At 40.1% G+C, this 15,527-nt stretch overlaps 1 long non-coding RNA gene across 1 annotated transcript in view; it reads left to right on the forward strand.

Annotated features, from left to right (window-relative positions):
* The first annotated feature begins 3,698 nt into the window (after positions 1–3,698).
* LOC118967068 (uncharacterized) overlaps positions 3,699–15,527 on the forward strand; it is a 70,041-nt gene continuing 58,212 nt past the window's right edge. The window contains exon 1 of the long non-coding RNA XR_012127749.1: positions 3,699–3,956. This is a non-coding gene — a long non-coding RNA (uncharacterized lncRNA). The remainder of the gene's footprint in view (positions 3,957–15,527) is intronic.

Below are 15,527 nucleotides of genomic sequence, written 5' to 3' on the forward strand. Positions count from 1 at the left end.
GGCATTCTGATTGGAAAGGAAGATGTAAAACTACCTCTAATTGCAGATAACATGATCTTGTGTATAGAAAGGAATCCACTAAAAATTATTGGAACTAATGAACAAGTTTGCAGGGTACACATCAGTTGCATTCTTATACACTTTGTAATGAATAATCCAAAAATGAAATTAAGAAAATAATTCCACTCACAGTACCATAAAAAAAAAAATCAGAAACAGAAGAAGTACAGGATTAAATTCAAAACACTGTCAAAAGAAATTAAAGAATATTTAAATAAATAGAAAACCATCTGCTGTTTATGGATCAGTAAACTTACTTTAAGATGGCAATACTCCCCAGATTGATTTACAGATTTAACACAATTCTATCAGAATCTAAGCTGATTTCTTTGTAGACATTGACAAGCTAATTCTAAAATTCATATGGAATTGAGGGAACCAAAAATAAAAGTTACTGTGAAGCAACATTCCAATGACTCTTTTAGGGACAATTTTTCTCAGAGAACAAACACAACATGTTATGTCCTCATGGAACTTACATTCTGTTAAGAGGAGACAGAAAATAATCATAAGCTTTGATAAATAAGTACATCATAGGGTCTTTTTGGAGGTAGCCAGTCTTATGGAGAAAATAAACCATGAAAGCAAGGGCTGAATGTATTCTCACAGGTGAATTCTAGTGTCCAGAAGAATGCCTCGCTTGGGGAGGCATAAAAAATTAAATGAATGAATGAATAGATGTTGTTCAAACAGTGTGTTTAGCTTCTAAAGCTTTGCGGTTTGTACTTTTGAACTGGTTTTCTTTTAAATCACTGTGGCTATAGTAAGAATTTCACATCTGTCCTCCTTTCCTGCTCTGCTTTGCTCTCAGACGTGGCATAGGGTAGTAGTTAAGCACAAAAATCTCTGGAGCCAAACTACATGGACTCGAGTCCCAGCTTTAGCACTTATTGTTCTGAAAACTTTTAATATGTTTATCTTTATTTATAACCATTTTTAAATTGCACTTATTTCATCAACTCAAACTTGAGGCTTTGTGTTTTGAAAAACCATGCTGCTATAGATTGTTTTGATATTGTTCCTTAGCTTCATCCTGATCATTTCCTTGAGTTGTTATATTCAGTCAACATTTATTTTGTGTCACTTGTTTGCAAGAAACTGTGATGATCCTCAGGGGATTATGTAACAATGTGCCCATCATACGTGGATATTAATTATCATTTTCTGCTGTCAAAAGAAAATTTGATATGTCTTGATTCTATGCAAGATGAGAACTTCTTGTCAGTCAGGCTTGTCTTATTCACATCTAACATCCTCAGAACTTTACACAGTGATTGGCTCATATAGATGTGCAGCAAATGCTTGATGAAAGAATAAAAAGTTATTATCCTGTAACAATAATCAGCTGTATATGCAAAAGGTACACATTTGCCACTGGTTGGACATTCTGGTTAGGAAAGCGTTGGGCTGTTTGAGGTTGTCCTGACTACATCTGGACTCCCTTTCAACCAACAAAGTCTGCATGGATGGAGGACCAGGTGACCTGCAGTTTGGCAAGAGCCTAAAACGTGCTTTTCTGCCTTGGACAGCAGCTAGCCTGGGGCTAGATTCAGAGAGCAATTTCTTCCCTCCTTGGATGTGCTATTGCAATTCTCTCTTGTGAGCTGATTTTTCTTTCCTGTGTTTTGGTAACATTTTCTTATTCTTTTTGGAGGTGTCCTGTTTCAAAAGTAAAATATCAGTAGAGTTTGTTAAGATGTCTCATTTAATAGTCATTTATTAGCTATGGTAATGATATCAGGAAATAGCAAGCTGTTTGGCTGTTTATTCCCCTCATTATGGCTAGAAAGAGTAAGTGTAGTGATGTCTCAGTTACTATGGATACCAAGTCTTTCAGAATCCTTTCAACATAATTGACTTCAGTTAGATTGGCTTTTCTCTAAAATACTACTTTTTTTTCCAACATACTTTTTTTTCCAATATAAAAAAATTATATCCCTCTCTTCCAACACCAGCAAGTGTGTTTTTAAATTTTTTCTCCAGTTTTGCTTTGAAGGTTTTCTTTTTCCATTACCTCCTCTTTCCTATACTAGAAAAGATGATAAAGAGAAATAAACTATATCTCTGGCTTTTCTATCTATCTTTTCTAAGTAGGAAAGCTGATTTATGTGGTTCCACATAATTACATACAAATATTAATATGATTGGCCCAAGTGTGATGTTTAGATTTTTTTAACTCAGTCTCCCAAACCAGGTTGATTATAAAAAGGTCTACCCATCTCCTCAATATTCCATTGGTTTATTGAGTCAGAATTCTTTAAAATAGAATCTCATCAGGACATATAACCTTGAACACAGTATTAAGTTAACTGACTGTCACAGGCAAAAAAAATCACCAAGTCTTCAAAATAAAACCTGAAAAGTAGCAACTCATAGTTCAGGAGTGTGAAAAAAAAAATCTGTTTACATGCGCCAAAGTAGTTAAACACCTTGCTAAGAGCATACAATTATGAAAGTTTAAAAAGCCAGTTAAATCATTATCTGTTTTTCAAAAAGAACTGTTTCAGTGGATTTTTAAAAACTAATAATGTTTTGAACTCCTACTTTGGTCCCTCATTCCTCATTTTAACTTGTATTTTTCTTTAGAGAAGGGTTGGGTTCATTATATAAATTTTAAAATCCATGCAATAAACATTTGTCTGGACTGTTTTGCTGGAGGTTGCCATGTTGGAGATGAAAGGGCCGTTTATGAGTCACAGGCCTGGATTTTAGTCTCAATTCTGCCTGCAGTTGTGTGGCCTCAGATGACTCATTTAACCTCTCAGCTCCTAATTTCCTCATCCGAAAATTAGAGGTCAGACAATATAATTTTCCAAAGCCCTCTTGACATCCCAAAATATCTAGAGTGCTTTGAAATTTACCCACATCTTCAATTGATATCCAGCGTCAAAGTTAGAGATTGTTTGAAATGGGCTTACTGAACTCCAAACCTATTGGAAAGGAGAAAGCTTTAGAAGTATAAGCCTGCTAGCAACTTTATTTCCTCCTGGACTGCATTTAAAATAGTTTTAAAATTTCAGTGGAAAATAGGAATTAGACCACATTCAGAAGGATAATTTCAAAACTTAAAGTGATACTTTCTCCAGATGGAAACTAAGTGTGTAAAAGTAATACTGGCTAATACCAGCCTTTATTGTCCCCTTAGTAAATGTCAGACACTTTGCAAAGTGTTTTATATGGCTCATCTCATCAATCCTTATAGCAACATTATGAGACAGATGTTATATCTATTTAACAAATAAAAATGGGCAGAATGAGGAATAAAAAGATGAAGCCTTTGGTCCTAAGTGTCTCAACTAGTAAGTGGAAGAGCCAGGATTTAAATCCATGCTAACTTTATAAGTCCAGAGCATATAAACTCTATAATGCATAGAAATTCAGGGTTGGTTGGTTTGTTTTTTTGGCTTATATATTCTTTGTATGTCTTAAGACAAATCACTGTCTCCTTTGCAGTGGTCCTTCTATGCATGCCTGATCTCAGTGAAAGGCACAATGTCCATGGATTACACAAGACAGAAACTTGGCAGTTATCTGACACTTCCCTTTCCCTCATTACCATTTCCCGCTCATGCAACCCATCCCCACATCCTGTCCATTTTACTTATTAAATAGGTCTTAAAATGGATGTATGAGTCCAGGTCCCAGAGCAACCCTCAGAGCAAACCCTTGAAGGGTTTGACCTAAGAGACCTTAGAGAAGGGATCATTTATAGAGGGTGGGAAAGTTCCAGATACCTACAAGAGATGGTGGAACACCAAAGTACTAGCAGCAGTGGGATGCTGTCAGCACCTGTAACTGGTAGAATTGTGTCTCTCCAAAGAAGATACACTGAAGCCCTGACCCCAGTGCCTCACCCACTTGCTTGAGACTTTCACTGGCTCCTCACTGCTCTTAAGGTAAAACACAAATTTAAAACTGGGCTGTAAGGGTATATGGGACCCAGCTGCTCACCTAGAACTCCTCTCTTTCTTTCTGTGTGTGTGTGTGTGTGTGTGTGTGTGTGTGTGTGTGTGTGTGTGTGTGTGTGTGTGTGTCTAGCCTCACTGGCTTTCTCTCACTACCTTTAATATACTGTGCTCGCTTAGACCAGGGGAACTTGGTGCGTGGATGCTGTTCCTTGTGCCTGGGGTACAGCCCCACCTCTGTTCCTATTGTCTTAGCTTAGGTTTTTTCCAGCAGATGGATCAGTTCAGTCAGCAGGCCTAATTTTCAAGTCCTATCAGGCCCCAGAATGTGAGTGTGTGAAACTTTAGATGGTTTCGGTCACTGGCATCAAGTCAGAAAGTCTTCCTGACCAACCAGCTGAGCCCAAGACACTGGGAAGCAGGAGAAGCTGACATCATGCTGCTGTGGGATGTGGAGTCCTAAACTATAGACTCCCTGAGCTTAAAAAAAGAAGAGCGTTTTAGGCCACACAGTTTTGGAATAATCTTTTATTAGTGGCTGGTGCATATATGCACATAAAATGTTTTGAATATATATATAATAAAAAATATATAATATGAGTTTAGTTGGGGATGTGATTTGAAGAAGATCTGACAGGAAAAAGAGGAGATTTTAAATGTTTGAGAGCATGTATTATTTTAAAATAACAAGTAATAGAAGCTTTGTACATTTAAATGAACCAAGGTACCAGGGACATTGCATGGCAAAGGGAACAGTGGTGCGGTGGGGGTGGGAGGGGTCCACGCAGCCTTGAGGCAGAAGTTCAAGAAAAAAATCTCACTCTTCCCTCCCTTTCCCACTACCACCTTTCCTATTCTGGTTTGTGTCTGCCAGATGTTCCCCCAAAGAGTCAAGGGGAGGACATGAGCTAGGAGAGTCTCCTATTTGGGGGCTCTCCACAAGATAACTGTGTTTATTACAGTCAATGTCTGCAATAGCTTCTGCAACCACAGACCAAAAATCTTTACATGTGGCTGTTAGAAAGCTATGTATAGATTTAATGAATGAGCTATCATCCCTGTCCTATAAAATTTTACATTGAAAGAATGGGACCTAGCTGTTACTCCACTGACTTTTTGATGTCAGTTATACTACTGGTACCCAGAAACGACAGGGATCCTGAGGTGGAAATGAGCCTTGTATGTTCCGGTGACCAAAAGACTAAGTGCGTCATGAATAAGAGGAGGAGAGAGATTAAATATGAGGGTTAAGCAGAGGACAGAATATGTGGGACCTTGTAGGCTAAGATTAGAAGTTTGGATTTTGTTCTAAATACAATAGGCAACCATTGGAGGGTTGTAAACCGAAGAGTGGTATGATCTAATAGACACTTTGAACAGATCCCTGGGAGCCATCTTGAGAATGTGAACTTCTCAGAAGAACAGCACCCGGGATGTTCTTGCAGTTGTCCCGGTAAAGGTTACGGTGCCCTCGACTTGCTGTTGGCAGGGAAAATGGAGAGAAATGGTCGGACAAGGTATGTTCTTTTAGAGTAGTGCTGTCAGGACTTCCTGATGGGTCACATGTGGGGGTAGGAGAAGTTTCTGACTGCAAACTGCATGGATGGTGGTGCCATTTATTGAGATGGGGAAGATTAAGGGGGGAGTATATTTGGTAGGAAAAAGTGAGGAGCTCTGACTTGGCGATCTTAGGTTGGAGAAGCCTGGGGCCAACCAAGCAGAAATGGCTCTAAGTGGGCCCCCTGAACTCCAGTCTTGGCTCCGGTCCCCTCCCCTCCCTGAACTCCCCTATTTTCTTCTACATGCCACTACTCTGCTACTCTAAGTCTGGCTGGAATCATGCAAGGTCCGTGCCTGAAAATATTCACCATGTCCTCATTGCCTTTAGAATCATGTGCAGATATCTTGTCTGGTTTTCAGCCCTTGAATTATGCTCTGAACATCTCCTTTCAGCCTTATCTCATGCTGTAATTGCCCTATAGCTACTGCAGGATTTAGCCAACCTGGAAAACATTCTCTTCCTTAAATATACTTTGCACATTCCTGCTTCTAAATCCTTGCTCAAGTTTTCCCCTCTGCCTGGAATGTCCTCAAACTCATCGGTCATAATCCACTAGAACTCAGTTGAATCTATAAACCGTAAGAATATGACTCAAAACCTGTATGGATATTGGTATAAACTGATATCAAGTTATTGCTTTAGTAATTCCTCTTAAGTGTGTCTATCATCTTTCTGGGATTTAAAATACACCAATATATATTAATAGTTTCAAATGTGTATTATTAAATAGTGGTACCTTTACTGTGAGCAAAATAGTAAAGGCCAAAATACTTATAAATGAAAAGGTAATGTGGTTTCAAATGAATAGAATGAGTGATATACATCTTTGAAATCTCATTAATCTTTACTGAGAAGCCATGAGAGCAAAACACTGCTCAGAAGTTTGAAAATGTTTTGAAAGTTTGAAAGCTTAGGGGATGACTTATGGAAAAATCTGGCGGAAACCTTCATTCATGAAGTAAAAGAAGGGCATCAAAATAATTAAAGGAAAGCAAGGTGAGAGTAAGATTTTAATAATATAATACAATAATAATAATACCCTTGAATAACTGTTGGTTTGTTACTACTATTAGTTTGGTGAGAGAGCTTGTGTTGCCTTTGAAGGAGCTTGTAAAGCCCTTGGACCTTCAACAGAGTTTTCTACTCCGTGGGTTCACATCATCATATCCATCAGAAAACACATTTGATCCTAAAAGAGAATCAGCTCTTGGACATTTTGTCATGGACATGGTGGCTGGCACTTATTTAGAATATAGAAAAAGCCAATTTGTGCTCATCAGAATTTGCATATTCATATTCTGTTGGAAAAAAAATGTTGCAAGTATAATAAGTCTAGGTCAGCGTTGGTAAATTTTGTCATTAATTGAAAAATATTGTCCAATTCTGTATTGTGGAGGGCACATGCCCAGTATTAAAATAAGTTTCAGACCCAAGACGGAGACGTTCCTGTCCAGGGTGCCATGTCAGCAAACCAAAACTTAGATAGTTTTTGTGTCCCTGTAAATGCTTCACTTGACCAAAATTGTATAGTCAGTCACCCAAACCCCAACTTTGGGCCTTATGCTTATTTCTTTGCTCCGTCTCACCCTCAACAAAGTTGACTATGTGGCCCCAGACAATCAGATATTCCCTGTTTCTCTCTTCCTTGTTCTTTACCCTTTATCCCATAAAAATTTCCTGCCTTCCATCCCATTTTGCAGTTCATGAAGTATTAAATGAAGTTTCTTTTTTCACCTAAATTGCATTCTTTAATTGTTTTTTAACATCAGTCTCTACAAATCCATCATTAAATGAAGTTCTTTTTATCAGTTGCATCATGTATGATTAGAACAATGGTTATCATTTTGAATCTAAGGTTAAAGTGACAATAAATTGTATCTATTGATCATCCACTTGAATTCCATTAAGATTCACAGTTAACACAGAACTGAGCTATTTAGCGAGCACCAGACCTTCTTTTAGGCCTCAGTTCAGAATTCCAACCCCAGGCATTTAAAAATACCCTTTTGAATACCTCCTTTATCCTGGTGCTATTTTTGAGGCCCTAAAATTTTGTTCCCCCATTGAACATGTCAATTTAGTTCAGAACAGATGTGTGTGACATCTGTGCACATACGCTCCTTGCAGAATTCTTGGGAGTGGAGGATCAGTCCTCCAACTTTGAAACAGATCCCTTATGATGATCACACTTGAAATCACTATTTCTGGATCTGAAAAACTACACTTCCTCCCTATCTCTAAAACTATCTGTGTTTTATGTGGCAGGCAGTTTATTGAGTTGCCTCTTTCTTCTTCCCAGATTTTCCCCTAGCACATTCTTCTTTCCCAGCTGGGGTCAGACTTGGAACTCCCTCAGTTCTGGGCCTGGAAGTTGGCCTGGCAGGCGCAGTCCCAGAGCTATGGCCTCCTTACAAAGCTGGCTTTGAAAGCAGGCTCCTTGACTGCAGAGAAACCCATCAGGGCGTGAAGTTTCTTTCACCAACTCTTGGACTCTCGGACAAATGCTCTGAGCATTTTCTCCAGGTGTTCTGACTTCCCAGTGAGGTTTCTATGGTTCTGTAGTCAACATTTTCCAATACTGACTTTGGAGCACTTAGGAGAGAGTGCCAAGAAACAATGTCTGTTTAACATGCAAAAACAAAAAAAACCCCAAAAAAATCATCATTTCAGAAATGATTAGGAATGTCAGTTATATTTGAGAATGGCACTGAATTATCTCATGGCTGATCTGGCACATACCTCTAAAGGGGAGGGCCCTTGCACAGTTAAGGGTCCATACATACTGATGTAGATGGCCTGGGGGCAATGGTCATCACAGTGCAGTTCACAAAGTGCTCCTGCTGTTCTGTCAGCTGACCATGGAAAGGAAGCCACAGGGGGCCAGAATATGCCACTCCAAAATATGACTGTAGGAGACCAGAGTATGCTACCTTAAATATGCTTTTTTTTGCATAAGGATTGTTTTGAGAAGCAGCAGACACAAAAGATGCTCTGAGCACAGAGTAGAAGTTTGCTTTTGTAAGGGAAATTTACATTTATAAAGGAAATTACCATTTGTAAGAGTGTCTCCTTCTCTGTCCCAGGAAGAGAAAGATATTCTAAATCCTGAGAGACACTTTTTAGAGAAGTCACGTATATCTGCAAAACAAATTTTAAAGCTGCATAACAAAACTCACTCTTGTTTACAATAGTTCTCCTGGTCATTTTTCCCTAATTCACCTTCCCCATACCATTCTTCAAAGAGTGTTTTAGCTGAAGATGGTAGGTAAGTGCAAGTTCTAGCCAAGTCCTGGAGTTTACTCATCCTTGAGGTTCTCCCATGTGTATCAGAGATATACTCATTCCTTAATGGACTTCTGCTCATTTCTTCTCTTGTTCCTATCTTTCATAACAGGGGCCCCAGCCAGGAAAGGAAGGGGCCCTCAACCAGGGTAGAAGGAAAATATTTTTTTCCTTCCCTACGTAAGTATGTGACAAACCTGAGCCTACGATGCCTGCAAACTGGCCTTTTTTGTGTGTGCATATTTTACAATGCATGGATATTTTTCTTCTGCTTCCATCTAGGGAATCAATCGGGTCATAAAAAAATCTCCAAAAATGATTCTGTCAAATCCTAGTCCATGATCCTCTGCATCTCTGCTCCTATTTCTTCCATGACCCAGTGCGATTCATTGCAGGGCCAGGTAATCTTAGAACCATATACAAATCATTGGGTTATAGTTAAACATTTATTAGTTTCCAAAAGTAGTTCAGCACTTATTTAAACATAATTCAGATTTTTATAATAACATCTAGAAATTAGTATAAATAGCTAAGACTTATACATTTTGAATAGCTAAGGATTACTGAGCTCACCCCATGCAGGAGGTGTGACCTAAGTGCCTTGATTGCATTTTCTTACCTTCATGAAACCTCTCCAGGGTAGATGCTATTTATGCTGATTTTACAGATAATTTTACAGATTCAGAGACAGTAACTTGCCTAGCTAGTAAGTGGTAAAACTAGATCTGAACTTTAGGGCTGTCTAAGACCAAAATATGGTTTTTAGCTGCCGTGCTATTTTTTCCTCACTGCTCTTATCTGGCTTGTTTTCACTTTCCAGTCAAAATCTGAGCTAATTTTTCCCATTTCCACGGCCTTTGGGAAAGCACTTAGACCCCAAGTTCATTCCTTTCTCTGGGTTTCAAGCAATTTCTGGGAAAAGATAATTAAAAATAAAATCTCCCAAACTACAAAACCTCTCCCCAAAGGTGGAAGAGAAAGAAAACAATTTTAATATTGAATAAAGCATTAAACCAGAATATGATATGCCTCACAGGCAGCCCACGAAGGGATGGCAAAGACAGAGGGGAAATCTCACTCTTTTTTATAGCTGAGTGGTGGCACATCAGATCGGTGTCACTTTTGCAGTTAGGGGACAAGTTAGACCCATCTCCTCCCAGGACACTGCAGGGTGGGCATTATTTTTCCTAACCATTACATTCCAAAGAGATGGCTGCCAGGTCCTTGAGGAAGTTTTCCTGAGTTGTGAGACTGGCAAGAGGCTTATTTAACCATTAAAAGGTTTACATATGTTTGAAAAGAATAGAGAAGGAAAGCAGAGTCAGGGGTGAAGGGTGGGAAGTTGGGGAGTCTCTTTCCTGATTTTCAACAGGGAGAATTAAGCCTCTTATTTTTAACTTGTATTTGACTCTTACACAATCTAAGCCCTAACTCTTCAAGATCATGCTGAGTTTGACCCACCCTTCTTCACAACCCAGCTGTTGGGGTCAGCACCCCCCCCCCCCCACTGCCCAGACTCCAACAATTCCCTAAAACGTCCTTGCTATATCCCTCCGCCTAGGATCTCACGCATATGGTCTCTCAACTCTCCCCGAGGTAGCTTACCCTCTAAGACACAAGTCTCCGCATATGGTCTCTCAACTCTCCCCGAGGTAGCTTCACCTCTAAGACACAAGTCTCCGAGTGTTCTCTGGCCTCAGGAACAGCTGTAGTCACTAGCTACCTTTCACTTACCCTGGCGACTAGGCTGGGGTAACTCCCCAGTGCACATCCTGTGGAGGACCCTGCCCCCAGCATTTAGTGACTCAAATCATACTTTCTGGAAGAGGTCAGCCTTCCGGAAGAATTAGGAGAAAGATAAAAGTGGCCTGTCAGACACAGATCTATCTTCCAATTAAATGGCCAGAAAGAACACTTAATTTACTGCCTGAGCTTGAGATGAATAAAGTCTCAGTGAAATCCTAGGCTTATGTACGGGATGAAAGTTTTCCTTGATTCTCTTAAGGTCCCTGGCTAGGCCTGAAAATTAAACTGGGAAAGACAGATTAACAGGAGAAAAGTGTGCAAGTTAATTTAATATAAATGTTACATGACACAGGAGCCCTCATACGGAAATGAAGACTGAAAAAAACTCAAGTAGTTTTTATTTTGATGTTAGGTTTGAGGATTTTATGCCAGGTGTGATGACAAGTGCACAGTCATGGAGGAATATGACAGGTTAAGGAGTACGAGGTAAGGCTAGTACACGGGAACACCTAGCAAGGCCTGTGCACTCACATGTGTCCCTCTCTGGGTCCCTCTGTCTCGGAGATGCACTTGCCCCTTTCCTCGGGGGCAGGGCTGGCACTTCCCACAGGAGGGTCTTAAGATGTGCTTCAGGGATGAAGGGCAGGGGAAGGTCAGAGAGACCTTCCTGCCTCTGCTTTCAGCTCAAAATATTCAACGTACCAAGAGGCCATATTGTGGGGAGGTGGGGGCATGTTCTGAGCCTCCTCACTGACCATCAACTGCACTGACCAGCACTGGAGTGCCTCTCCTGGGGGTGCCTCCTCTCCTTTCTCCTTTAGACAGTTCCTGTCTGCCTAGGGCCTCCTTTACGTAAAAGAGCTGCTTTTAAAAATCAGCTAATTTTATCTGTGGATACAATGATATGATGTTCAAGTGATATGATAGATTAGGATACACCACCCCAAAATATGCCCCCTTTGTCATAAGAATTATTTTTAGCTGAAGGCATTTGAGTTCCTGAAATTCCTTATCTGCCTGAAAGCAGTGCCTCTTAAAATAACTCAATTGTCATAAACCCCCTCCCCAGTAGCAACTCTAATTTCTCTGCTGGGAGGGAAGTCAACTCCACACCCAGATAGACATTGTCACAAACCATCATCTCTCCCATCTAGTCTCCTAAGGGCACATTTATCTTTCTAAAAACTCATTCTTGTTTCCATAAATACTTTTCCCCCGCCACTTCTAAGAAGTCATTTGTTCTCCCAGAAGTGTCTTTCTGTCCACCCCATGCTTTTTTTTCCTTATTGGGATGGTATATAAGCTCTCAAATCTCACCACTCTTTTGGGTATTCTCTCCCATCTGTGATTTCTCAATGCACATAAAATTGAAAATCAGTAAATGTATAGGCTTTCTCTCCCATTAATCTGTCTGTTGTCAGTTTAATGTACAGCATACCCGCTGCCCCCACCAGCCACTGAACCCAAGAGGATAGAAGAAAAAAGTTGTTCTTCTCTTGTAACGTCTAGGTTTTGCTTCAAAATAATGTGGAAGCAGAGAGTAGAAGGGAAAGAATTGGCTGTGGCTTTGATGGCTGTTGAGCTGGTGACTCACTGTACCAAAGGACATTTTTGTAAAGAAAACAGTTGGTTTCTTTTGTTGCTAAGAATTTGCTGATTATTTTCCTATCTTGCTTTTGATTTTGATTATAAGGATAACAACAAGGGAGAATTTATAACTGACAATTCACCCACTGCAGGAGATATTTGATTGTCTATATGGGTAGAGTAAGTGATCACCCATATATATAAACTAATAACTAATTGTATATTTAAGGCCTACAACCTGCTAGATACCATGTGTGTCACTTCATAAACATTTTTGAATCTTCACCAAACCCCTGCTGGGTAGATGTTATTATTTCCATCTTTTAAGTGTGGAAACTGAGACCCTGATAATTAAGTTGGCTGAGGTCACTGTCTTGCCAATGGGTTTCAGCCCCTGGCAAGTTCACTGTAGATTCAGTGAGACTGAGGAATTGACAATGGAATGTTCTTGGGGTGAAAGGGTTTATTACCCTGCTTGTTGTCCCAGTGATAGGTTGTGCACTAGAATTACATCTACATTCAACAGTCTTCAGGTCTGTAATCCTCCTTGTCTCTGCCTCCACGCAGAGCACTGGGCAGAGCTCTTTATATAGTGACCCCATCAATAACAACTTATTGACTACAGATGTGGAAGCAGTAGCCTAGAAACCAGCCAGTTACATCATCAAGCAGGTTCAGGTGAGGATCCTGGCCATAGGAAACTTCACTTTATCCACAGTCATCTAGTCAAACCCAAGTGTGTCCCTCTCAACTCTGTGCTCCCTCATTCACAGATTCAACAGATGCTTATTGAATGCCTGTCACAGACTCCACGGTGTTCAGCTGTGAACTTGGAAAATACCATCTCTGCCCAAATCAGCAGAACCTATAATCTCTTCTTTCTACCTTGAACCACTTCTCACCCATGGATTTGACTCTCTGCAGAAAAGCAGGACCTAACTCTCCCAGCTACTTGGAAAGCCAAGGTATAGAAAAGTTACTGTCAGGAAAAATTGTCCAAGACTTGGAAATATGCCAAAGAGATTACTGAATGTCCTTTTAGTGGGGTGCAGGGCATTGTCTAGTGGTTGCTTTGGGGATTAGCTGATTTCATAGAGTGACACTTTTGGTTGTCTTTCAGCTGATGGAGATTATACCACTTTATGGAGATAGAAGTTATATTGTAGAAAACTGATAGCAGTGCAAATAATTCTTGCCCACAGCAAGAGTGTAAAAGCAACCAATTTCTGCCCTGCAGAAAACATCATCCCAAACATCACACTTTATTACTTGATATGATATTAACCAGATTTGCTCCTGTTAGCAAACCTATGTCAGCATTTCTGATTGCCAATGCCTGGCTGGTTCAGAGAAGAAGCCAGGGGCCAGTTCATAGTAGATCTTGCAGGCTGTGAGGAGGTGTTTGGACTTCACTGAAAATGTGATATGAAACCACTGGAAAGTCTCAAGCGCAGGAGTGACTTCTTGTGAATTATTCTCTATAAGGCCGGTAAGGCTACAGGGTGTTCTGAAGTCAGATAGATGTGGGAGTATGGGAAAACTATTCTCTGTTTCTTTGCCACAGATCCCTCACCTGCAAAGTGAGTGAAGTGGTCAGTGCAGTGTAAGATTGTTGCAGAGATTATGTGAGGCTGGAGACATGCTGCCTCCTCCTCCTGATGTTAATTCTTTGCTTGCTTAGATGAGTGTGTCTGTACCATAGCAGGCTGGGCTGACTCAGCCACTGGAAGCATCCAGAGGGCATCTGCTACATGAGCCTTATTCCATCTCCAAGGGGCGTGGGGGCGATGGAGGAGAGTCATGCTGGGCAGGGGACAGGGGTTGAGATGAGAGTAAGACCTTAGCCAAGTTCTTTACGAGCACTGACAAGTCTGGAATCTAGGTTGGATAAAGAACAGTTGAACAAGGCTTTTGCTTTGTCTTTGTAGACAGTGCAAAAACTCATTATTGTTATTCTTGTGAAAGCCAGAAAAAAGAAAGAAAGAAAATGTTCTACACTGCAGAGAAGTTTGAGTTGAAGAATTTGTCTCATGCATGGATTTCTTGATCTTCCTTTTAGAAGATCCCTGAGTAATAACTTTCTATCCCTCTTGCTTGAGACAGTTCTTTAGGCTTACTTATAGGAAAGGGAAACCTGGCCTAGAAAAAACTCTGAGAAGACAGAAGAAATGCAAGAACCTTGTTTCCCGGATTATCTGAAGGTTTTCCTTGTCCTTTATGGGTGGGGAGGCCCTGAGGTATCTCACACCTGGCAGAGCAGCTGGTGTGACAATCCGAGGAGGTTTTTATCTTGTAAAGATACTGAACCTGGGGCTCAGAGAGCTTACATAACTGTGCACAGCTGGGAAGTAGCACAGCTGGGACAGAAAGCAAGCTCTACCAGTCTCCAAAGCCCACACTCAGAAACCTCCTGGTAGGTATGCTTCAGCATTTTCACACAGTTCGACCTATACTGAGTAACTGTTTTTGAATTCAAAAGATTTCCATTTTTAATATCTTTGAGTTAAATACAGATCCCTCTTTTGTATTCCCTACCCTCATAAATTATTTTCCTGCTTATGTAGCAAAGAATGCATAGACTTAAGATATTTGAGATTTGGGATCTGTAATCTTCAATTCTTCTAGAGAATAAATATTCCTGGCACATTTTAAAAAACCAGATTGCTTTCATTTCTTATAAAAGTACAACATGTTATTGAAATTGTGCAAGAGGATAGATTTTCTTTGTATAGAATGAATTTGTTAGGATGGTTAAGGTATTTTTTGTTGGTTAAGAGGACTGGCCAAAGTTAGTAGAGAAGTTGTACATGCACAGGGAGTATTTTCTATTTGGGACAGTGCCAGAAATTAACAGCTAATAAGGCACCTCCTGACTTAACAAGGTTCTTGCATTTCTTCTATCTTCTCAGAGTTTTTTCTAGGCCAGGTTTCCCTTTCCTATAATTTAGCCCTATATTAGGTCATATTTTGTATCACATTTGGTGTAACAGCCCTTTCTCTGCCAGAGTATGTCTTCCTACCCCTGAATTGACATAGTGGCACATGAGTCCTTAAGACTGAGTAAGAAATTTGTGTGTGTGCATGTGTGTATGTGAGAGACAGAGAGAAAGAGAGAGACTGTGTATTTTGGGGCAGAGAGAACATGCATATATTAATTTTTGGAGATAGAATCCACTGATTCATCATCACATAGATTCTGGTCTGTGGAAGCCCTTTGTGGTATTAAGCTCACTGTAAGAGTTTCTGCTCTTATTTATTCTAATATTAGCCAGTTTTGTAAGTGACCAAAGCAGTTGGTTCATTGGTTTATTTCCCCTTGAGACATATGTAGGGGGAAGTAGAGTGAAACAGAGACTAACAAGGGGATCTCTGACCCTCCTCTTTAC

This window comes from Manis javanica, chromosome 2 (assembly GCF_040802235.1).
Source record: "Manis javanica isolate MJ-LG chromosome 2, MJ_LKY, whole genome shotgun sequence".
Lineage (NCBI taxonomy): Eukaryota > Metazoa > Chordata > Mammalia > Pholidota > Manidae > Manis > Manis javanica.